Source organism: Aotus nancymaae, unplaced genomic scaffold (genome assembly GCF_030222135.1).
Source record: "Aotus nancymaae isolate 86718 unplaced genomic scaffold, 86718_ANA_hifiasm-v0.15.2.pri h1tg000012l, whole genome shotgun sequence".
Lineage (NCBI taxonomy): Eukaryota > Metazoa > Chordata > Mammalia > Primates > Aotidae > Aotus > Aotus nancymaae.
Genome location: NW_026988423.1, coordinates 41,943,645 through 41,968,184, shown reverse-complemented (window position 1 = coordinate 41,968,184; position 24,540 = coordinate 41,943,645). Strand labels below are relative to the sequence as shown.

Genomic DNA, 24,540 nt, shown 5'->3' with positions numbered 1-24,540 from the left:
TCTGAATTAAGAGGGTCTTCAAAGGCTTCAAACGTCCAAAGTTCTATCAATCAGAATTTTTCTCGTAATGAGAACTAGTGCCCCCTTCTGACACCCGGTGAGCACTGCATGGGTTGTCAGTACAAGAATGTGTTAAGAGACACCGCTGCACACAACGCAACAGGAGGAAGGGCCAGCCACAGAGCCCCTCCCCTGCTGGTGACCCTCCAGAGGCCACTGGCTATGAAAAAGACATTTCTAAAAGGGACCCCAGCCCTGCCCAATATTTAAGGAGGAATCAGAAGCCACCCACTAGGGAGATAAATGTAAAACTCAACAAAGAACAGCTGTCATCCACCCCCGGCCCTGTCCCACCCCCTCCCCTTACAGAGGAAAGGGCGTCCTGTGTGTCTGTCAAGTCTTGCCCGTCCATTTCTCCACAGAACCAGCTGAATTAAATTATTTTCTTTCTAAAAAGCCCTTATCCTGCACCCTAGCTGAAGGCCTGGTTACTGGCAATAGTTGCTTTCAGAGTTCAGGGAAAGGTGACATGTTGGTGAACAATTCTAAGAGGATTTAGCTCTCTGCCAAAAAAATATCGTGAGGATTGGATTTCCAAAGAGTTTTGTTTTCATTACTCCACTTAGATACACCCAGTAACCAACTTCACTGTCGTAGAACAGCTTCTCAGTAAACAGCTCCACGCAGCTATTGCCATGAAAAACCCACACGTCTGCAGCGAACTCAAAAAAACAGAGCCCTTCCACGGGGCTTCCGCCAGGGCAGGCCGCTGGGGAAACAGCTCAGGGCATGCTTGGGGCTTTCGTCCGGGACCCCATCGATTGCCTGAGGAACTAGCAAAGTTATGCAGTTCCCGGAGCCCAGGAATGAATCCTAAACTGGGCGTGGTGACGGAACCGCAAGGCTGAAAGGTCTGAGGGCACACCTGGGCGTCGGTACACACAGGTAGCAGATAAAAATCAAGACTCCAACACCTCCTCCCACCCCACAAAAATGAAATAAAACCACCAACAAGCCAGGGAGGAGAGCTGGAATCGGGCGCCTATGAAAAACACGTCCTGTTCCAGCCTCAAGACAATTTCACACCAAATGGCTTTAAATTCCTTTCCAAAAGCTCTGATGCCTGAATTGAAAAATAATTTCCCTTTTTGAGCAAAAGTCAGCAGTTAAAACAGCAGAACCTGAAAATCCTAGGGGCTCATGAGTTCTCATATGTGCACAAATGTTGCGTTTGTCTGCACACCAGCAGCGCAGAAATCTACCCATTCTTTCTGAGAAGGTCATCTCAACTCTGTCACAGAGGTTACTGTGGGTCACTCTAGAATATAGTTATTATCAACACTAAACAGACTTCCTAGCCACATGCAGCCGGCGCTAAGCTGCTGTTCCCTGAGCCCAAGAAAGTCTTTTTTTTTTCTTTTTTTTTTCTGCAGAAAGCCGGCTCAGGGCCTGGGGATGGCTGGCGCCCCAGTCTTGGCACCCAGGGAACTGCAGGCACCGCTTCACCCGGGAGCTAAGGGCTTCGACCCAAATGGAAGAAAGGCGCCTTCCTCACACAAGCCTCGTCCAAGAAAAAAAGAGCAGTGGGAAACCACGGTGGGGTGGCGGCCCGGGCGCACGTGGCCCGAGGCTAGGACGAAGCCAATGCTCTCGGCGCCCCCAGCCCGTCGGAACGCTGCGTCCCCCGTTCGCCCTCGCCCTGAGGCCGGCCCAGAACTACCTGCTGCTGCCTGGACGCCCTCGGACCAAGTCTCGGGAAGTTCACTCCGCTTTGAGCTAGTCCAGGGAGACTGGGCACCCGCGTAAACCCAGACTGCCCGGGGAAGACGGAGCCCACTCCTGCCCAGGCGCCAGACCCGTCCAGCTGCTGGGGGCTCGGGGACTGAGCCCCAGCCGGACTGCAGAGGCCTCTCCGGTTACCCCTTGCACCCCGGCGCCCCCGGACCCGGGCGGGCGGCAGCCAGGAGCGTGCGCCTAGGAAGGCGAGCAGTCGGCGCCGGGCTAGAGAGGGAGCGAACCCTGCCTCCCGCCTCCCCCGATCGCCATGACTCCCTCCGGCTTCCCGAAGAGACCTGGCTGCCGCCGGGCGCTCCCACCTGGGCTGCGGTGCGGCTCCGGGTCCCCTTTCCTCCCTCCCCACCGCCCGGGCGCCTGCGGCCGGGGGCGCGCAGCCTGGTGGCCACCAGCGCCTGTGGGTAGAGGAACGGCTGGCAGCCTCCGGCGCGCACGGTGCCGGGACACCCGAGTGAGCCGCGGCCCTTCCCCACCCCACACCCCCAGGCCGGCGGCCAGGAGTCAGCTCCACCGATGGCCAGGGGTCCGGGCCGCCGCAGCCCGCCGGGAGGGAACCGTGCCGGAGCCAACAGGTCCGGGAGGCGCCGTCCGCGGATCGCCCGCCCACTCCAAGCACGGGGGCCCGCGACCGCCCGGGGGTTTCGGCGCCCCGGAGAGGGGCGAGGACCCCGGGAAGAGGGAGGGAGGGCGCGCGCGGGGCAGGAAGCGGGCGGCCGTACTCACCTCACGCTGGGCCGGGGTCCCGCAGCCCGGCAGCCGACGCGCCTCCGCACCGCGCGGGGGGCTTCCTCCGAGGCCGGCAGGGAGGGGGCGGCGCGGAATGGAGGCGCCGCGCCGGCAGCGCTCAGCGTCTCGCTCACACCCCCCGCCGGCAGCCGCGTCCTCGCGCCGGCATCTTCGCTGCCACCGCCGGCACCCTCGGCGCCCCTGGGCCGCTCCCCACGCGCGCGCCGGGACCGGCACGAGCCCCCTCGCCGACTCGGAGCGCGATCTGGGCGCGAGCCTCCCTGTCTGTGTCCTCCGCTCCCGCCTGGGGACGCGTGCCCCGCACCCCGCACCCCGCCCCGCGCGCTCCTCTACCCCTCCCGCTGCCGCCGGCCGCGCGGGCTCAGCCCATGTGCGCGGCTGCCGCGCTGCGCCCCAGAGCGCAGTGGCCGAGGCCCCGCCGGAGTTGCGCGCCCCAGAAACTCCATGCAGCTCCGGCTCCTCCTCCCTGGCAGCTCCGTCCCCCTCCGCCCGCGCCCGCACTCCGGACCCGGGTTCTAGGCTCGCCTCGGCCGCCTGCGCCCCGGCTCCTCTGAGGGTCGGGGAGCCCCCACCCCCACCCTCCGCCTCTCCAATGGCTCCCTCGGTTTCCAGGCAGCGCAACCTGAGGAACGCCTCGGCGCGCGCGCACTCACACTCGCGCGCACACACACACGCACACACTCGCGCGCACATGCACGGCACACACAGGCAGACTCGCGGGGGGCGGGCAGGCGCTGGGCAGACGGCGCTCCTTCCTTCCTTTCCCGAAGACGCTGCCCACGTTAACTCCGGGAAACTGCTGCTCGTCGGCACAAGGCAGCTCGCCCCGCGCCCGCCGCCTTCACTACTTCATCCCGGTGCCCACGTCCCAGGGCCACGGTCACACCTGAGCCCAGGGGAAGGCGGGGCGCCAGGGCTGAGGGGCCGATGGCCCAAACTGCGGGGGGTGGGATACCGCGTGACCGCCCCTGGCAACGTCCAGGGAGGCACGGCTGCCGCGGGGCATCGCCCACCTACCACGGATTTCCCCCTCCAGGGCCTCAGAACACGTGGCGGGGCCCCCACTTCTCCCAAGGTCACAGGATGGATCCGATGGGAGGGAGAGGGCGCTTGGGCACAGGTGTGAGCTACAGATTCGCAGACTGTCCGCAACTTGCCCATGCGCTGACCTCTGCTGGGTCTCCGCCCAGACAGCCCCCTCTCCCCCCCGGCCCCGGGTCTCAAGGGCAATGCATTTGCTTGGAGTCAGCAGTCACCTTTCCCAGTCCCCACCAGTCTGCCTCCCAGGAGCTGACGGAATTACACAGCGCAACCAAGGTTTGTCTTGGCAAGAAAAAGAATCAAAGCAGCGAGGTGGGTCTCAGACTGTCCCGTAGACAGATCAGACGCTTGCCAGTCCCTTTCTGCTGCCCCCAAGGGTGTGCCAATAAAGAAGGAACAACAAACCTGGCTGAAGCAGGCTAGTCCTTCCTCACAGCACCCTCCTTTCCCGGGTCCCCAGTTTCTTGTACCCTCTTGGAGGCAGAAAGACTGCTCACCAGCTCAGATGCTTCTGATTCCAGAACCAGAGAAAAGATACATGTGAAAATGCTCACACCAATCAGGAACAAAAGCAGGCAATGCTGCTCTAAGCGGCTCATCCAAACAGCTCAGCAATCACCTCTCCACTGTTTGGTTCAACTGCCAGGAAAGTTTGAGCATTTTTTTCTGCCAGCCAGCAACACAGTCAGGGTCGCGCGCGCGCGTGTGTGTGTGTGTGTGTGTGTAGCACTTGCTAACCTGTATTATTACTATCTTGTGTGGACCCTACTTCTCTAGTAATCTTTTTTATTTTTTTGTTTGTTATTCTTGTAGGTACATGGTAGGTGTACATACTTGTGTGGTACCTGAGATGTTGTGACAGTCATGCAATGTGAAATAGGCACAGCATGGAGAACAGGGTATTCAGCCCCTCAAGCATTTATCCTTTGAGTTACAAACAATCCAATTACACTCTTTATGTTATTGTAAAATACATGAGTTATTATTATTGACTAGAGTCACCCTGCTGTGCTACCAAATAGATCTTATTCATTCTGACTTGTTTTTCACCGATTAACCATCCCTACCCACCCATCCCCCTCATCCCCCACCCAACCTTCCTTACCCTTTCCCGCCGTAGGCTCTCTATGTCCATGAGTTCAATTGTTTGATTTTTTTTTTTTTTTGAGACAGAGTCTCACTCCATTGCCCCAGCTGGAGTGCATTGGCGCAATCTCAGCTCCCTGCAATCTCCACCTCCCAGGTTCAAGTGATTCTCCTGCCTCAGCCTCCTGAGTAGCTAGGATTACAGGCACGCACCACCACGTCCGACTAATTCTTTGCATTTTTAGTAGAGATGGGGTTTCACCATGTTAGCCAGGCTGGTCTCGAACTCCTGACCTCATGATCCGTCCGCCTCAACCTCCCAAAGTGCTGGGATTACAAAATTGTTTTGATTTTTAGATCCCATAAATAAGTGAAAACATGTGTTATTTGTCCTTCTGTGGCTGCCTTATTTTACATAACATAATGATCTCCACTTCCATCTATGTAGTTACAAATGACTGGATCTCATTCTTTTTTATGGCTGAATAGTGCTCCATTGTGTGCACGTACCACATTTTCTTTATCCGTTCATCTGTTGATGGACAACTGGGTTGCTTCCAAATCTTAACTCTTGTAAACAGTGCTGCAACAAACATCAGAGTGCAGATACCTGTTCAATATACTACTTTCTTTTCGTTGGGGTATACACTCAGCAATGGGATTGCTGGATCATATGTTCCCTAGCAATCTTGTAACTGAGATGTAACAGGCACCACTCTTAGGGACTTGCAGGGTACCCCTCCCCTACCCCAGCATGAAAACACAGAAAAATCTTGAGTTCCTTCAGAGAAATTCCAGGCACCTAGCTAGCCCTGAGAAGTAAACCAGCAACTTGATAAGCAAGAAGGTAACTGTAGCTTAAAACAATAGCCAAGAAAGTTAGAGTCAGGAAAGTTTTTGTTTCCTGTATCAGCCTGTTCTCATGCTGCTAATAAAGACATACTCAACACTGGGTAATTTACAAAAGAAAGAGGTTTAATGGACTCAGTTCCACGTGGCTGGGGAGGCCTCACAATCATGGGGGAAGGTAAAGGAGAAGCAAAGGCACATCTTACATGGTGGCAGGCAAGAGAGCATGTGCAGGGGAGCTCCCATTGATAAAACCAGCAGATCTGTGAGACTTATTCACTACCACGAGAATAGTATGGGGGCAACCTGCACCCGTGATTCAATTACCTCTCATGACTTAGGGACTTGTGGGGTACCCCTCCCCTATCCCTAAGTGGGAATCATGGGAGCTACAAGTCAAGATGAGATGTGAGTGGGGACACAGTCAAACCATATTATTCCCTATAGAATCTAAACAAAACATCTTAGTGTATGTCCTTGAGATGTTTTCCAGAAACCTGGACCCCTTTAAACTGATCAGTTAGCACACAGACCTCAGATAAGGGGAAACTGAGCACTAAACTCTGACTGTGATTCTTGTTCTAATTCTTCTGAGGGGTCTGAAGGAAGCCACACCTACAGGCCAGAGTGAATGTTCTTTTCTGCAGACCCCATCTTTTTAGACAAAGCTTCACCTCCTTAACCAATCACAGATCAGAAAATCTTTGAACTCAGCTATGACATTTGTAGAGATGGGATCTCCCTATGTTGTCCAGGCTGGTCTCAAACTCCTGGCTTCAATTAATCCTCCCACCCCCACCTTCCTAAGTATTGGGATTACTAGTCCCAATGTGAGCCTAAGGGGGCCTCTGCTTCCAGACGTCTGGTTTTTTAAATCAAACTAAATGTAGAGCCTTCCTGTATTGATTTGTTTGGCTTAAGCATGAGCTGCCCAATTCTCCTTGCTTGCTGCCCTGCCAATAAATGCCTTCCTTTCTTCTGCTGCAAAACCTTGATGTGGATAGCTGGTCTTGCTGCACTGGGTGAGCAGCCCCAGTTCCATTCAATAACATGACATGCTTGAGCCACTGGCTGAGCTTTACGTACCTAGTTCAGAGCTGTGTGTAGAAGGTGAGACGGTTTGGCTGTGTCCCCTCCCAAATCACATCTTGAATTGCACTCCCATAATTCCCACGTTGTGGGAGGGGCCTGGTGGGAGATAACTGAATCACGGGGGGCGGTTTCTCCCATATGGTTTTCGTGGTAGTGAATAAGTCTCTCCAGAGCTGATGGTTTTATAAGGGGAAACTGCTTTCACTTGGCTCTCTCACTCTGCCTCCTGTCTGCCGCCATGTAAGACGTGCCTTTCGCCTTCCACCATGATTGTGAGGCCTCCCCAGCCACATGGAACTGTGAGTCCATTAAATCTCTTTCTTTTGTAAATTGCCCAGTCTCAGGTATATCTTTACCAGCATTGTGAAAATGGACTAATACAGAAAGTATACTTACAGGGGTTTCCACAATGGGTCGCAGGCAGATGAATAGAGTTGACAGGGTTTCCATAAGATCTTTCCCTCTGATCCCTTAATTGGGATGAATGCTGCATTATCTAACAACAATCTGTTATCTCTGTAAGCAATTATTTTGTCACTTTCTAGATTACAACCAGGTCACCAAAATGTGTCGGTAGGGTCAGGCACGGTGGCTGAAGACTGTAATCCCAGCACTTTGGGAGTCCAAGGCAGGCAGATCACTTGAGGTCAGGAGTTTGAGACCAGCCTGGCCAACATGGTGAAACCCTGTCTTTGCTAAAAATACAAAAAATAGCTGGGCATGGTGGCAGGTGCCTGTAATTCTCCTGCCTCAGCCCCAGGTACTCTGGAGGCTGAGGCAGGAGAATTGCTTGAACCTGGGAGAAAGAAGTTGCGGTGAGCCGAGATCGTGCCACTGCACTCCAGTCTGGGCAACAGAGCAAGACTCAGTCACAAACAAACAAATGCCTTGGTAAGTGTGGATATACACACGGAGATCCTGGTAAAATGCAGAGGCCTCCCACATAACCAGAGTGGGAAACATCTCTCCAAAGCTCTCATTCTGCCCTCCCTTCCTGCCTGCATGAATTTGGGCACGTTGTTTGTTCTCTCTAAATCTCACTGCCCTCATCTGTAAAATGGGGATAATTAGAGTATCTATTCCATAAGGTTGTTGAGAAAATTAAATGAGATTATGTGAAACAGCAGTGCACTCAGTTAACTTGTCTCCAGGCATAAAGTGAGCTTTCAATACATGCTGGCTGTTGTTACAAGTGAATAGTTAACACACACCAAAGACCTTACCTTGGGAGGAAAAGAAAAAAAAAATCAAGGATCTTTCGCCTTAAGATACTAAGCTCAGTGAGACTCAGAGCTAGAGAAAGCTAGGCAGTGGCTCACACTTATAATCCCAATACTTTGGAAGGTCCAGGTGGGAGGATTACGTGAGGTCAGGAGTTTGAGACCAGCATGGGCAACACAGGGAGACCCCATGTTTACAAAAAATGATTTGCAAAATTAGCCAGGTGTGGTGGCATGTGCCTGTACTCCTAGCTGCTCAAGAGGCTAAGGTAGAGGATCTTTTGAGCCCAGGAGTTCAAGATTACAGTGAGCTGTGGTCACAACACTGCACTCCAGCTTGGGTGAAAGAGCGAAACCCTGTCTCAAAACACACAAACAAACAACTGGAGAAGCTGGACGGCAGATTTTGGCAGTTTCTTGGTCATCACTGGCTATGAGCATTTTGAGACTTCCATGTTAAGGTGGTTGCAGGTTTACAGGCCCTGGCACTTTTGCTTCAACTTTTATTCAATATATGTGGCAAAAATGTGTCAGCTCCTTCCTATGAAAACACCAAAGAAAATCATTTACCAATTACGGAATGGAGGCTAAAATCAACATGGAACGAAATGAACAGGAGGGACTTCGCCTTAGCGTGCATTTGTAGCTGGATTTAGCATACGTTCTCCTTCTAACCTGGAATAGTAAAGCCCTCCAGGAAACAGCGAGGAGTCAATTTCAACTTCCTTCTGCCACCTGCCTCTAGCTTTGGGATTCAGAGTTACGCACATCGGACACCGAGACGAGTGCTACCTTGTGATGATCCCCCAGTGAATATCCCCTTCCTTTATCTTCTTCTATTTTACCATCAGTAAATACATCTACTTCAAGTGCCCAAGACACCCAACGGCATAGGGTGATGAAAAGATTCATCGCACCCTGAATAGAAATAGGTAGAAGTAGAAAAAGAAATCATTTGGGTAAATATATGTTGGAGGGTAAAATGTTTCATGTATTCCATCAAAGTATGGAATCCAGGACGCACTGAATTCTTTACAGCACGTATTCTCTACTGTGTGGGTAGGGGTTTTGCAGTAGTTTATTTTGCAGCAATTGATAACCGGAACAAAATTTGGTATCTGGAAGGAGACTGCTACTGTAACAAAAACTTAAAATGCTGGATTTGGGGTTCAGCAACGAGAAAAAGCTACACCTGCCTTGAAAGACTATGAATGGAGGTTGCAAGGACCTTTGGGAGATTCTTGGAGGAAACATGAAGGGCACAGAGAGTGCTTATTGGAAGCTCAAGGAAAGAATGCCTGAGTGAGGTCCCAGCAGAACAGTTAGCAAAATTGCTGCCTATAACGATACCACCAGTGGTCTCCCGGGTGAGGTGGCTCACGCCTGTAATCCCAGCACTTTGGGAGGCCAACGCGGGTGGATCACTTGAGGTCAGGGGTTTGAGACCAACCTGGGCAACATGGAAAAATCCTGTCTCTACTAAAAATACAAAAAATTAACCAGGCAGGGTGGCACATGCCTGTAATCCCAGCTACTCGGGAGGCTGAAGCAGGAGAATTTCCGGAACCCAAGAGGCGGAGGTTGCAGTGAGCCGAGATCATGCCACTGCACTCCAGCCTGGGACACAGAGTGAGACATCATCTAAAAACAACAAGAACAAATCAATGGCAAGGATACCTGATGACCTCATGGATCCAACTAGGGTGATTTCCAAGTGGAAAAATAGAAGATGCCAGCTGTATTTTTCCAGATGCAGGTGAGAAAAGATAAGCAGGGAGAGATTAATTAAAGAAGAAGCTATTCTGGTGTTTTAGCAGAATTGAGATGGAATAGCAAGGAACCATGGTCTGCTGGGTGAGAAAGGACTGTTATTTCTCACTGTGGTGTCTCCAGGCAAAATCTTTCAAATCTAGGGCAGTAAAGTCTGGTCTCTGGGAACGATGAACTCAGGATGGGGCTGTATGATCCTTTGTTAAGGCCTCAGACATATTTAACCGCATGCCCAAGAGAACTTCTACCTATCTTAAAGACACTGTGCCTCATTCAGCAGCTTCGCAGGAGCCTAAAGGTAAAGAAAGGTGATTGTTTTTTCATTTATTTATTTATTCATTTATTTTGAGACAGAGTCTCACTCTGTTGTGCAGGCTGGAGTGCAGTAGTGTGATTTCGGACAGGAAAAGAGAGGCAGGGAGACAGAGAGAGGCTCCGGGCCTGTCTATAGCTATTCCAGCCCCTGCTGTGAGACGCTTCCCAGAGAAGGCCAGAGAATCTGTACGGAGAGACCAGTCTCCCCACCATGCGCTGTCAGAATTCCCAATCCACAGAAGTACAGGGGCAGTCATAAATTATTGTGTTAAGTAACTGCATTTTGGGATGAATTTTTGTTATACAGCAACAAATAACCAGAAAAAATTTGATTTACTAACTTAGAAAGATGTCAAAAAATATGTTGTAAAATGAAAAAAGTTAATGGCAGAAAAACATGTACAGTGCCACTTTTGAAAAAGAAAACTTTGTATACGGAATCCATGTACACGTAATATATGTGCACAGAATATAATTCCAATGTTTCACGTTAACTAACTCTGGAGAACCAGTATTGAGGGGATAAATGCATATATATAATGTATATATTTTATTTATGTATATAAATATCTATACATTTTTATTTATATGTTTATTATTAAATAGCTTTTTTTTTTTTTTTTTTTTTTTTTTTTTGAGACGGAGTTTCCCTGTTGTTACCCAGGCTGGAATGCAATGGCGCGATCTCGGCTCATCGCAACCTCCGCCTCCTGGGTTCAGGCAATTCTCCTGCCTCAGCCTCCCGAGTAGCTGGGATTACAGGCACGCACCACCATGCCCAGCTAATTTTTTGTATTTTTAGTAGAGACGGGGTTTCACCATGTTGACCAGGATGGTCTCGATCTCTTGACCTCGTGATCCACCCGCCTCGGCCTCCCAAAGTGCTAGGATTACAGGCGTGAGCCACCGCGCCCGGCCTAAATAGCTTTTTATAAGTGAAATATAAATGGCTTTTTACTTTCTAAAAAAAATTTTCAAAAAGTATATTACCCAGCCAAAAAATGGAATCAAAGTTAAATATTTATATATAAAAATATAAATATGTAATATTTAAGTATATAATGTACTATAAATATTTACACATTTATAATGCATTATGTAATACTACATATTATATATTATATAAAATTATATGATAGAATATTATATATACATTATATATTATTACATAATATATATTATATGACACATGTATATTATGATTATATAATTATATAATAGGATGTATGATATATAATTATATATCATGCATAAATATGATAATAGTACATATAATATAATACATAATATAACATGTGCCATTTTATTAATATATATTACATAATTTATTGTTGTATATATATTTTTATATAAGATATTAATACAATTAATTTATGTACAAATATAGAAATATATATTTATATATAAATTTATACATTACATAAATGTGGCATTTCTATAAATGAGTACTATAATAATTTTATATTTATGTTTATATATAATTATAAACTATTATAGTATATAAACATATAATATGAATGTTCTATCAAGCATTTTTAATATCAGCTTCTTTTTAATGTAAAAAAAGTTTTGCATTAACTTTATTTCAAAGCAAAAATATGTGATATAGGCCCACAGAAAGAATAACACAGTCACTGCCTTAAGAAAATGACTAAGGATTTATTCTGTTACAGGATTATTAATGAAAAAAAGATTATATTCACACATATGCTGATAATCTTTTAAATTTCTAAAATTCAGACCAGACAAAACCCAACATATTAACAAAGGGGAAAAAAAAGTCAAGGTTGGCTTCAGAGGTGAAGAAAACACTAGATCACAAAAGAAAAAGGAACCAATACTCTTAGAGGGTAAAATGGTCTCATCCATCCAGGGCTTATATATTCAGTTAGGATATTCTGTATGAAAGTAAGAGAAAGCTATTTTCCTAATGAAATAGGTCGGAATGTAAATATCTGTTTGGTTTGTCTGAAAAAAAAAAAAAAACAACTCAGAAACATGTGTTAGCCAAAAAACTGGAATGGAAGTTATGACTTCAAGAATAGGGTCAGAAAACCAGGGGGAAGGGAAAGGCATTTGTGTGAATGACCCTGGCATTCTCTGAGAGCTTTCCTTTTAAATGTTAGCTCATTTCCAAGTAGCATTGAAACACAATGCCTAAAGAAAGTAACATCTTAGAGGTCTTCCGAGTATCACAGGCATAGAAAGAAAAGGAAACCGTGGAAAAATGGATGCACCATTCTTCTCCATTGTCTCCTCAAAGGCATTCATTCACTTGTCTTGAAACTGCACATGGTGAAAGGTTAAAAAGAGAGAGAGCGAAGGAAAGGAAGAGAGAAAGAAAGAAGAAAGAGAAAGGAAGGAGGGAAAGAAAGAAAAAAGAAAGGAAAGAAAAGGAAGGAGGGAGGGAAAAGAGAAAGAAGAAAGGAAGAAAAGAAAGGAAGGAAGGAAAAGAAAAAGAAAGGAAGAAAAGGAAGGAAGGAAAGAAAGAAACAAAGAAAGAAAGGAAGGAAGGAGGGAAGGAAGGGAAGGAAGGAGGGAAGGAAGGAAGGAGGGAAGGAAGGAGGGAAGGAAGGAAGGGAAGGAAGGAGGGAAGGAAGGAAGGAGGGAAGGAAGGAGGGAGGGAAGGAAGGAAGGAGGGAAGGAAGGAACGAGGGAAGGAAGGAATGAGGGAAGGAGGGAAGGAAGGAAGGAGGGAAAAGAAAAAGGAAAAGAAACAAAGGAAGAAAGGAAGGAAGGAGGGAAGAAAGGAAGGAGGGAAGGAGGGAGAGGAGAGAGGGAGGGAAGGAGGGAAGAAAGGAAAGGATACAAAGAAAAGGAAGAAAGGAAGGAATCAGGCAGCACATAAGAGGCTAAGAAATGAAGGAGAATTCCTGGGAAATTGGAGTCTATAACCTCCCTAGGAGGAGGGGCACTGAGAAACACCCCAGGGTTTCAGCTGGAGCTCTTGAAATTCTACATGCATTAAGATTAAGGGCAAACAAAAAGCCTTTGGAGAATCAAGTTCAGCCTTAAATTATCTCAACAACTGATTAGCCAAAAACGATCTTTACGTACCCTAAATGCCTCCTGAGTGAAAAGGTAAATCTTAGGAGAGAGAACAAATGTATAGTCACTATAATTTTTTAAATATATGTGGCATTTAATCAAAAATCAGCAGACATATCTGGAAAAAGAAACAAATGAAGAAAAAATAAAGAGAAACAACAGATATAAAATGTAGGAAACCCAGATATTGGAGTTATATAAAACAGACATTAAAACAATCGTGGGCTGGGCCAAGATGGCAAATTCAAAACAGCTCGGGAGCACAGTTCCCCGTGAGACCGACACAAAACAGAGGTACCAGGTTCATTTCAATGGGACTGGTTGGACACTGGGTGTAGCCCAAGAAGGGCAAACCGAGGCAGGGTGGGGCACTGCCTCACCTGGAAAGTGCAACTGGCTGGAGGATCGGTGGCTTTTCCCCTCCGGTACTCCGTTCAGATACTGCACTTCTCCCATGGCCTTTGCAACCACAGACCAGGAGATTCCCACCAGGCTGAAAAGGGCCACGAGTTACCAGCACAGATCTGAGCAGCAGCTCCAGCCAGCACTGTGGGTTGTCAGCGCAGATCCGGGTGGACGTTTTGAACAGACTGACAAAATGGATAAAAAGTCAAGACCTATTGGTGTGCTGTGTTCAGGAGACCCATCTCATGTGCAGACACACATAGACTCCAAATAAAGGGATGGAAGAAGATTTGCCAAGCAAATGGAGAGAAAAAAAAAAAAAAAAAGCAGGGGTTGCAATCCTAGTCTCTGATAAAAAGGACTTTAAACCAACAAAGAGCAAAAGAGACAAAGAAGGGCATTACGTAATGGTAAAACGATCAATGCAACAAGAAGAGCTAACAATCCTAAATATATATGCACCCAGTACAGGAGCACCCAGATACATAAAGCAAGTTCTTAATGACCTACAAAGAGACTTAGACTCCCACACAATAATAGTGGGAGACTTTAACACCCCATTGTCAATATTAGACAGATCAATGAGATAGAAAATCAACAGGATTTCCAGGACTTGAACACAGATCTGGAGCAAGCAGACCTAATAGACATTTACAGAACTCTCCACCCCAAATCCACAGAATATACATTCTTCTCAGCACCACATCACATCTACTCTAAAATTGACCACATAATTGGAAGTAAATCACTCCTCAGCAAATGCAAAAGAACGGAAATCATAACAAACAGTCTCTCATACCACAGTGCAATCAAATTAGAACTCAGGATTAAGAAGCTAACTCAAAACCACACAACTACATGGAAACTGAACAACGTGCTCCTCCTGAACAATGACTAGATAAACAATGAAATGAAGGCAGAAATAAAGATGTTCTTCAAAACCAATGAGAATGAAGACACAACATACCAGAATATCTGGGACACATTTATAGCAGTGTCTAGAGGGAAATTTATAGCAATAAATGCCCACATGAGAAGCAAGGAAAGATCTAAAATTGACACCCTATCATCAAAATTGAAAGAGCTAGAGGAGCAAGATCAAAAAAATTCAAAAGCTAGCAGAAGACAAGAAATAACTAAGATCAGAGCAGAACTGAAAGAGATAGAGACACAAAAAAAAAACGCTTCAAAAAATCAATAAATGCAGGAGCTGGTTTTTTGAAGAGAGTAACAAAATAGACAGACTGCTAGCCAGACTAATAAAAAAGAAAAGGAGAAGAATCGAATGGATGCAATAAAAAATGATAAAGGGGATATCACCACCAATTCTACAGAAATACAAACTACCATCAGAGATTACTACAAACAACTCTATGCACATAAACCAGGAAATCTGGAAGAAATGGATAAATTCCTGGACACTTACACCCTCCTAAGACTAAACCAGGAAGAAGCAGAATCCCTGAATAGACCAATAAAAAGGTCTGAGGTTGAGACAGCAATTAATAGCCTACCAACCAAAAAAAGCCCAGGTCCAGACGGGTTCACAGCCAAATTCTACCAGATGTACAAAGAGGAGCTGGTACCATTCCTTCTGAAACTATTCCAAATACAAAAAGAGGGAATCCTCCCTAACTCATTTTATGAGACCACTATCATCCTGATACCAAAACCTGGCAGAGACACAATCAAAAAAGGAAACTTCAGGCCAATATCCATGATGAATATCAATGCAAAAATCTTCAATAAAATACTGGCAAACTGAATGCAACAGCACATCAAAAAGCTTATCCATCACAATCAAGTAAGCTTCATCCCAAGGATGCAAGGCTGGTTGAACATATGCAAGTCCATAAACATAATCCACCACATAAACAGAACCAAAGACAAAAACCACATGATTATCTCAATAGATGCAGAGAAGGCCTTCAACAAAATTCAACAGCCCTTTATGCTAAAAACTCTCAGTAAACTAGGTATCGATGGAATGTATCTCAAAATAATAAAAGCTATTTACAACAAACCCACAGCCAATATCATATTGAATGGGCAAAAACTGGAAGCACTCCCTTTGAAAACTGGCACTAGACAAGGATGCTCTCTCTCACCATTCCTATTCAATATAGTATTGGAAGTTCTAGCCAGAGCAATCAGGCAAGAAAAAGAATTAAAGGGTATTCAATTAGGAAAGGAGGAAGTCAAATTGTCTCTATTTGCAGATGACATGATTGTATATTTAGAAGACCCCATCATCTCGGCCCAAAATCTCCTTAAGCTGATAAGCAACTTCAACAAAGTCCCAGGATACAAAATCAACGTGCAGAAATCACAAGCATTCCTATACACCAATAACAGATAATCAGAGAGCCAAATCAAGAATGAACTCCCATTCACAATTGCTACAAAGAGAATAAAATACCTAGGAATACAACTAACGAGGAACGTAAAGGACCTCTTCAAGGAGAACTACAAACCACTGCCCAACGAAATAAGAGAGGACACAAACAAAGGGAAAAACATTCCATGCTCATGGTCAGGAAGAATCAATATCGTGAAAATGGCCATACTGCCCAGAGTAATTTATAGATTGAATGCTATCCCCATCAAGCTACCATTGACCTTCTTCACAGAACTGGAAAAAAAAAAAAAAACAGTTTAAACTTCATGTGGAACCAAAAGAGAGCCTGCATAGCCAAGACAATCCTAAGCAAAAAGAACAAAGCTGGAGGCATCATGCTACTTGACTTCAAACTATACTATGAGGCTACAGTAATCAAAACAGCATGGTACTGGTACCAAAACAGAGATATAGACCAATGGAACAGAACTGAGGCCTCAGAAGTAATGCCACACATCTACAACCATCTGATCTTTGACAAACCTGACAAAAACAAGCAATGGGGAAAAGATTCCCTGTTTAATAAATGGTGTTGGGAAAACTGGCTAGCCATGTGCACAAAGCTTAAACTGGACCCCTTCCTTACACCTTATACTAAAATTAACTCCGGATGGATTAAAGATTTAAACATAAGATCTAGCACCATAAAAACCCTAGAAGAAAACATAAGCAATACTATTCAGGATATAGGCATAGGCAAGGACTTCATGACTAAAACACCAAAAGCAATGGCAACAAAAGCCAAAATAGACAAATGGGATCTAATTAAACATAAGAGTTTCTGCACAGCAAAAGAAAAAATCATCAGAGTAAACCAGCAACCAACAGAATGGGAAAAAATTTTTCAATCTACCCATCTGACAAAGGGCTGATATCCAGAATCTACAAAGAACTAAAACAGATTTACAAGAAAAAAACAAACAAGCCCGTTCAAAAGCGGGCAAAGGACATGAACAGACACTTCACAAAAGAAGACATACATGAGGCCAACAAACATATGAAAAAATGCTCATCATCACTGGTCATTAGAGAAATGCAAATCAAAACTACATTGAGATACCATCTCACGCCAGTTAGAATGGTGATCATTAAAAAATCTGGAGACAACAGATGCTGGAGAGGATGTGGAGAAATAGGAACACTTTTACACTGTTGGTGGGAGTGTAAATTAGTTCAACCATTGTGGAAGACAGTGTGGCGATTCCTCAAGGACCTAGAAATAGAAATTCCATTTGACCCAGCAATTCCATTACTGGGTATATACCCAAAGGATTATAAATCTTTCTATTATAAAGACACATGCACACATATGTTTATTGTGCCACTGTTTACAATAGCAAAGATGTGGAACCAACCCAAATGCCCACTGATGATAGACTGGACAGGGAAAATGTGGCACATATACACCATGGAATACTATGCAGCCATCAAAAACGATGAGTTCATGTCCTTTGTAGGGACATAGATGAATCTGGAAACTATCATTCTCAGCAAACTGACACAAGAACAGAAAACCAAACGCCGCACGTTCTCACTCATAGGTGGGTGTTGAACAATGAGAACACATGGGCACAGGGAGGGAAACATCACACATTGGGGTCTGTTGGGGTGTGGGGGGCTAGGGAGGGATAGCAGCGGGTGGGGAGGTTGGGGAGGGATAACACTGGGAGAAATGGCTGATGTAGGTGACGGAGGGATGGAGGCAGCAAACCACCATGGCATGTGTGTACCTATGTAACGATCCCACAAGATCTGCACATGCACCCCAGAACTTAAAGTACAATTAAAAAAAAAATTGTGATAGATATTTAAGAAAATGAATGACAAGATAAAGAAATTCACCAGTGAATAACTAAAGTCTATTTATGTAGTCTTAATTTCTTTCTTCTTTTATTTTTTATCAAAGTGATTCATAATTGTTAAAGGTCAAATGGCAATTTGTTACACAGAAGTGGAATTAAAAAATAAACATCAAATGGTTCTGAAAGGTCAACTGTGCAAAACAGAGTCCTCTCTTTCCTCCTCCTCCATTCCTTTTTCCCAAAGATAACTTACACTTTCGACTAGTTAGTTACCGCTTTGGATATTTATATCCATATTTCTAAATAAGTGATTTTTTAAAAAAATATTGATTCTCTTTTCCGATTAAAACACCCAACTGAAGGATGAAGATGTAATAGTCTTACTGGTTTCTCCCATCCACACACATACATTCTCTCCTGATTCTCCCATATATAATTTTTAGTTTGATCTCTATTCAGTTAAAATTCGTGTATTTATTTTTTATTTATTTATGTATTTATTTTATTTTATTTTTTGAGACAAATGCTCACTTTGTCACCCAGGCTGGAGTGTAGTGGTGCCATCTCGGTTCACTGCAACCTCCGCCTCCCGAGTTCAAGTGATTCTCCTGCCTCAGCCTCCTGAGGAGCTGAGATTACAGGGGTCCACCATCACACCCAGCTAATTTTTTGTATTTTTAGTAGAGACGGGGTTTCACCATGTTGGCCAGGCTGGTCTCGAACCCCTGACCTCATGTAATCCACCCACCTTGGCCTCCCAAAGTGTGGGATTACAGATGTGAGCCACAGCGCCTGGCCAAACTTTGTTTATTGTTAACACAGAATAAAATAGTGATTCTGGAAGCAACCAAAAAATAAATAAATAAAATGCACTCAACAGATGTGCTTAAAGCAAATTGGACACAGCAGAAGAGATCAGTGAACCTTAAATAGGTCAGTAAAAAATCTCCTGCTAATGTGTGAGGAGAAGAAAAGGTGGGAATAGAGAAAAGAGAATAAGAGAGAATTCGAGCACGGTGAAGAGTCAAACATGTAACTGAAGTCCACAGAGAAAAGGGGAGAAAGAGTGGGGTGGATGCAATGTCAGCTGAGAATTTTCCAAAATCAATAAAGACATAAAGCCACAGATTCAGGAAGTCCTATAAACTCCAAGCAGGATATGTGCAATGAAATCCACGTGAAAGCGATCGTCATTACATTTTTGTTTTTCAGACGGAATCTCCCTCTATTGCCAGGCTGGAGTGCAATAAAGCGATCTCGGCTCATCAGAATCTCCGCCTCCCGGAGGAGGAGCAATTCCCCTGCCTCCGTCTCCCAGGTAAGCTGGACCTATAGGCATGCCACAAGCAAGCCCGGCTAATTTTTTGTTTGTTCGTTTTTTAGTAGAGACGAGATTTCACCATGTTGGCCAGGATGGTCTCGATCTCCCGACCTTGTGATCCACCCGCCTCGGCCTCCCAAAGTGCTGGGATTACAAGCATGTGCCACCGCCCCCGGCCTCATCCTTACATTTCTAAAACCCAAAGACAAAATATTAAAAGCAGCCAGGCCCCCTCTCCTTCACACACACAAACACCTTTCAAAGAAACAATTCGCCTGACAAATGACTTGTCAACAAAAATAATAAAAGCTAGTACAACTTACAATCATTGGTATCATCTTTGGTGCACTAAAAGAAAATAGCTATCCACTAAATTCTGAATGCAGTGAACATGCCCACTAAAAAGAAAACTGAGCGATTTTTGCTTCTATGCTACTAGGTTGGTGCAAAATTAATTGCAGTTTTTGCCATGGAAAGTAATGGCCGTAGGGCGCGGTGGCTCACACCTGTAATCCCAGAACTTTGAGAAGCTGAGTTGGGCAGAACACTTGAGGTCAGGAGTTCGAGACCAGCCTGACCAGCATAGAGAAATCCCATCTGTAGAAAAGATACAAAAAATTAGCCAGGCATGGTGGCACATGCCTGTAGTCCCAGCTGCTTGGGAGTCTGAGGCAGGAGAATGGCTTGAACCCAGGAGGCGGAGGTTGCATGAGCTGAGATTGTGCCATTGCACTCCAGCCTGGGCGACAGGGCAAGACTCCATCTCAAAATACCAAAAAACCACTTTGAGATTTTAGTTATCAAAATCACACAGAAACCATTCTACGACCACAACGGAATTAAATTAGAAATCAAAAATAAGAAGGTATCTTAACGATTCCCTAAGATTTTACAAGTAAAAAGCAGTTTTGCATAGTGCATATGTCACAGGAAGTTTAAAAATATTTTGAACTAAATTAAATGAAAGCACAATGTATGGAAATTTGTGAGATCAGCTAAAGCGGTGCTTATAAAGAAAATTATACCTTAAAATATTTACTTTACAAAAAGATGAAGGGTTTAAAACCAATGTTTTAAAATTCTAACTTAAAAAGCTAAAAAGAGAAGAGGAGAAAATAGAAGGAAAAAGAATAAGAGTAATCAAATTTCAAAATGGACAGAGAAAAATGAATAAAAATGTCATAAAATTAATAAATCTGTAGCTAACTTGATTTGAAAATATGGCAAAAATGAAAAATACCAAGATCGGGCATCACTATAGATCTTAATGATATAAAAAGAATAACAAGGGAATATTATAAAACAATATTATGACAAAAAATTGACAATTTGAACAAAAGAGAAAAGTTTCTTAAAAAACACAAATTACTAAAATTAATCCAAGGAGATATAAAAATTCTGAATATTCCTATGTCTTTTAAAGAAATTGAATTCATAATTAACCTCCTACGCCCTCAAAACATAAACAAATTCCTCTGTGCCCAGATGGCTTCTCTGATGAATTCTAACATTTAATGAAGAACTAATACCAATCCCACAAAACTCTTTCATAAAATAGAGAATGGGAACACAGCTTGACTCATTTTATAAGGCTACTGTCTCTCTGTTATCAAAATCAAATACATACAATACCAAAACAGAAAATGAAAATAAATGCAAAAAAGCCTTAACATGCATTAGCAAACTGAACCCAGCAATATATTAAAAGGATAAGACATCTTGACAAGGTAGAGTTTTTTTTAAGTCATACAAAGTTAGTCTAAATCTTAAATTCTAAAAGATGAATCCATCTAATTTATCCTATTTATGGAAGAAAAAAACTACAATCATCCTAATGCATTCATGAAAAGTATTTGACAAAATTCAACTTTTATTCTCCATGAAAAGTTAGAAAACTAAGAATAAAAGAGAAGTTCTTCATCCTGCTAAAGGGTACTACAAAAACCTAGGCTAACATCACACAAAATGATTAAAAGTTGAATGCTTCCCTGTAAAATCGGGAAAAGGGCTTGTATTGAACATGTGTTGGAGGCTCCAGTCAGTGAAATAAGTCAATAAAAAGACAGAAAATGCACACAGATTGGTAAGCAAGAAGTAAAATTGTTTTTATTGAAAAGCAACATGATTGTATACATTTTTAAAAAAAGGTATTTGAATGAGTAAGTGACCTTAACAAGGTCACAGAATACAAGATGAATACCAACAATAAACTAAAAAATGAAATTTTAAAAATAGTCCTATTCAGGCCAGGCGCGGTGGCTCACGCCTGTAATCCCAGCACTTTGGGAGGCTGAGGTGGGTGGATCCCCTGAGGTCATGAGTTTGAAACCAGCCTGGCCACATGGACACAGGGAGGGGAGCATCACACACTGGGGTCTGTGGCGGGGAACTAGGGGAGGGACAGCGGGGGTTGGGGAGTTGGGGAGGGATAACATGGGGAGAAATGCCAGATACAGGTGATGGGAAGGAAGGCAGCAAACCACATTGCCATGTGTGTACCTATGCAACAATCCTGCATGTTCTTCACATGTACCCCAAAACCTAAAATGCAATAAAATATATATTAAAAAATAAAAATAAAAAATAAAGTGACAAATGTACTAATTTAGGATAAATACCAGTGGTTCAAGGATACCCACTGTGGTCCCTAGGGATATCACTAAAAGAATAATAAAAGAATGTAAAACTAACAAGGAGGACTCAAATTGTATAAGTGCCAATCTCCCTGGAAGATAGAACATTTCCAAAATTGGATACACCTAATAATATATGCTCCAAAAACATAAAGCAAAACTTACAGAATTAAAAGCAATTATTATTATCGTCTATTATTAGCTCAATCTGATTGACACAGTAAATACTCAAAGAACTAAGAGAACGTAAACTACAATGTAAGAGAAAAAAATCAAAATATATTAGCTAAAAACTGTCAATTAGGAACATTTCTGAGCATATTATTTAGTCTGGGCGTGTTGAAACAGATCTGATTAAACGTAGCTGCTTCAGCGGGAGTGAGAAAGCTTACAGCAAGATATTACGACTTGGCAACATTTGTTTTGCTCTAAACCATCACTTCTAAGCTTTGCTTTTGGCTTTTTGTTTTATTTTTAATTAAGGGGAAGAAGTGGAGACTTCCGGGAAAGACGACTGTTTAAGTGGACATTTTTAAAACCTCCTTCCCGAAACCTAAAAAAACCAACAAAGGAACTTAATGATTAAAATGAAAACCAAACTGAAACTCAACCTTGTTCCACAAATGCCAAAGAACAGTTGCCAGATACAACACAACTTGAACCAAAATGAAATACGACGCTGGAGTTGGACCACAATTCCTGAGCTTCGGACCCGACGCGGTACTGTGGGTCCAAGAGCCTTGCTAAAAACATCCCCGACCCCAAGCTGAGATCTGGAGATGTGGCTGGGCCTCAGAATGAGAAAGGTCCCTCCTGCACCCCAGATCAGCTCCAGGGGAGAGGCCTCACGGAACCAGGCACTGCGATGTTAATGAGTCCCAGCTTTTTGATGGTGAACTAAGGGATTTGATTGGAAATAAAGTTAATTTCTTATCAAAGAAGAAAATCAAAAGTAGAGAAAAGTGTGTGCTGATGCCACCCCCACCCCCTCCTAATCAAATGTCAGGGCTGCTTTGATCTTTTTTTTTTTTTTTAAAGAAGAAAAAAAAAGGAAGAAAGAAAGAGAGAAAGAAAAAAAAAGAATGAACAAGAGGAAGAAAAAGGAAGAGAAAGAGGGAGAGAGAACAGGAGTATTGCCCTATTGCCCAGGCTAGAATGCAGTCTAAAAATGGGAATTGAAAACCTCTTTTATGCCAATAACTGTGCTTAACAATGGAGACAGGAAGTAATAAGGGAAGAAAATAACAAACAAGCAGCCAACCAATATTTCATTTAAACCTATGAAATGCTATGCAATTATTGAGTGATTTACTTCCAATTATGTAGTCACTTTGGGAATAGGTGTGATATGGTACTGATAAGAATGTGTGTTTTGTGTATTTGAAGTGGAGAGTTCTATAAATGTTTATTAAGTTTACTTGTTCTGGGTCTGAGTTCAAGTCCTGGATATCCTTGTTAATATTCTATCTCGTTGATCAGTCTAATATTGACAATGTGATGTTACAGTCTCCCACTATTATTGTGTGGGAGGCTAAGTCTCTTTATAAGTCATCAAGAACTTGTCTTATGTTCTTGCCTTGATCTTAACTGTATACCATGAGCATCACGAATGAGGTTTTTGAATGCTTTTAAATACACAAATGAGACTCACGTCAAACTGACAGAATCAGAATCTACGAAAGTCAGGCCCAGCAACAGTAGTTGAAAAAACTCCCCATTATGAGCTAACATGTTTAGCCTAATCAACAGGCAAAATTTAAACATATTTATAACAACCCAGTGTTGGCAGAGGTATAAAGAAATAAACATGTTTATAGGAATTCTGGGGAAAATGGCCCTGGTAGAAAACTTCTTTTTCTTTGATATCACTATATGTATATTTATCATATATATATATATATATATATATATTTTTTTTTTTTTTTTTTTTTTTAGACAGCGTCACCGTCTGTTGCCCAGGTTGGAGTGTAGTGACCCCATCTCGGCTAACTGCAAGATCCATTTCCCAGGCTCAAATGATTGTCTTACCTCAGCCTCCTGAGTAGCTGGGATTACAGGCACACACCACCATGCCTGGCTACCTTTTTTGTATTTTTAGTAGACACAGGGTTTTACATCTGTTTTAAGAGGCAGAACCTCAGCGTCTCCCAGGCTGGAGTGCAGTGGTGCAATCATAGCTCACTGAGCCTCAAACTCCTGGGCTCAAGCGATCCTCCCACCTCAGCCTCCCAAAGTGCTGGGATTATAGGTGTGCACCACCACACCCAGCTAATTTTTTAAAATCTTTTTCTAAAGACAGTCTCTCACTATGTTGCCCAGGCTGGTCTCAAACTCCTGGCCTCACGTCATCCTTGAGCCCTGGTGTCCCAAAGTGCTGAGATTATAGGTATGAGCCGGCACGCCTAGCCTTGGATTACACATTTTCACGTGGAGTGATACCCACTAGTGTAACACTCTGGGTCTCTCTGTACTTCCTCGCTCACTTCTCTGAATAGTAAATGGAGAAAGGAAAAGGACCGGAAGATGCAATCCTCTTGATCTGTCTCCTTGGCTCTCCCTGCCTGCAGAGAGCACTGTTTGACCTTGACTTGGCACTTATCCATCACTCCCTGAGGCTGGCCAGGAGGTACCTGTCCTAATTCTGGGTGAAGTATACCAGAGCTGGCATTGCGATCCCCATCAACCTGACCCCAGCTTTGGGGACAGAAGAAAAGTGCAATTTGCGGATTCCCCTCAATCCCATCAGGGGCAAAGTCAACAAAGACAGATGTAAAAATAACACTGGCAGCCGGGTGCAGTGGCTCACGCCTGTAATCCCAGCACTTTGGGAGGCCGAGGTGGGTGGATCATGAGGTCAGGAGATTGAGACCAGCCTGGCCAACATGCTGAAACCCCATCAGGGTGCATCCTGTCTTCCACTTCCCCATGAAGAGGCCCTGCGTCTCTTCCTGCCAAAAACCAGGCCCTCCACTGTGCTTTGTAGGATCCCATTCCTCCCCATTTTCCAGGAACCCCGCGC

General features: G+C 44.1%; 1 protein-coding gene across 6 annotated transcripts in view; it reads right to left on the bottom strand.

The window, feature by feature from the left end:
- CALN1 (calneuron 1) overlaps positions 1-24,540 on the bottom strand; it is a 636,916-nt gene that overhangs the window by 541,627 nt on the left and 70,749 nt on the right. Inside the window, exon 1 of one of the 6 annotated variants that reach the window (XM_012449089.2) lies at positions 4,080-4,095. The exons of 3 other annotated variants lie outside the window; for them this stretch is intronic. The gene's annotated coding sequence lies outside the window, so the exon portion shown is untranslated. Of the gene's footprint in view, positions 1-2,096; positions 2,112-2,517; positions 2,541-4,079; positions 4,096-24,540 lie in introns of those variants that run through there. 2 more of the 6 variants (XM_064375622.1, XM_012449088.2) reach the window with 2 other exon arrangements.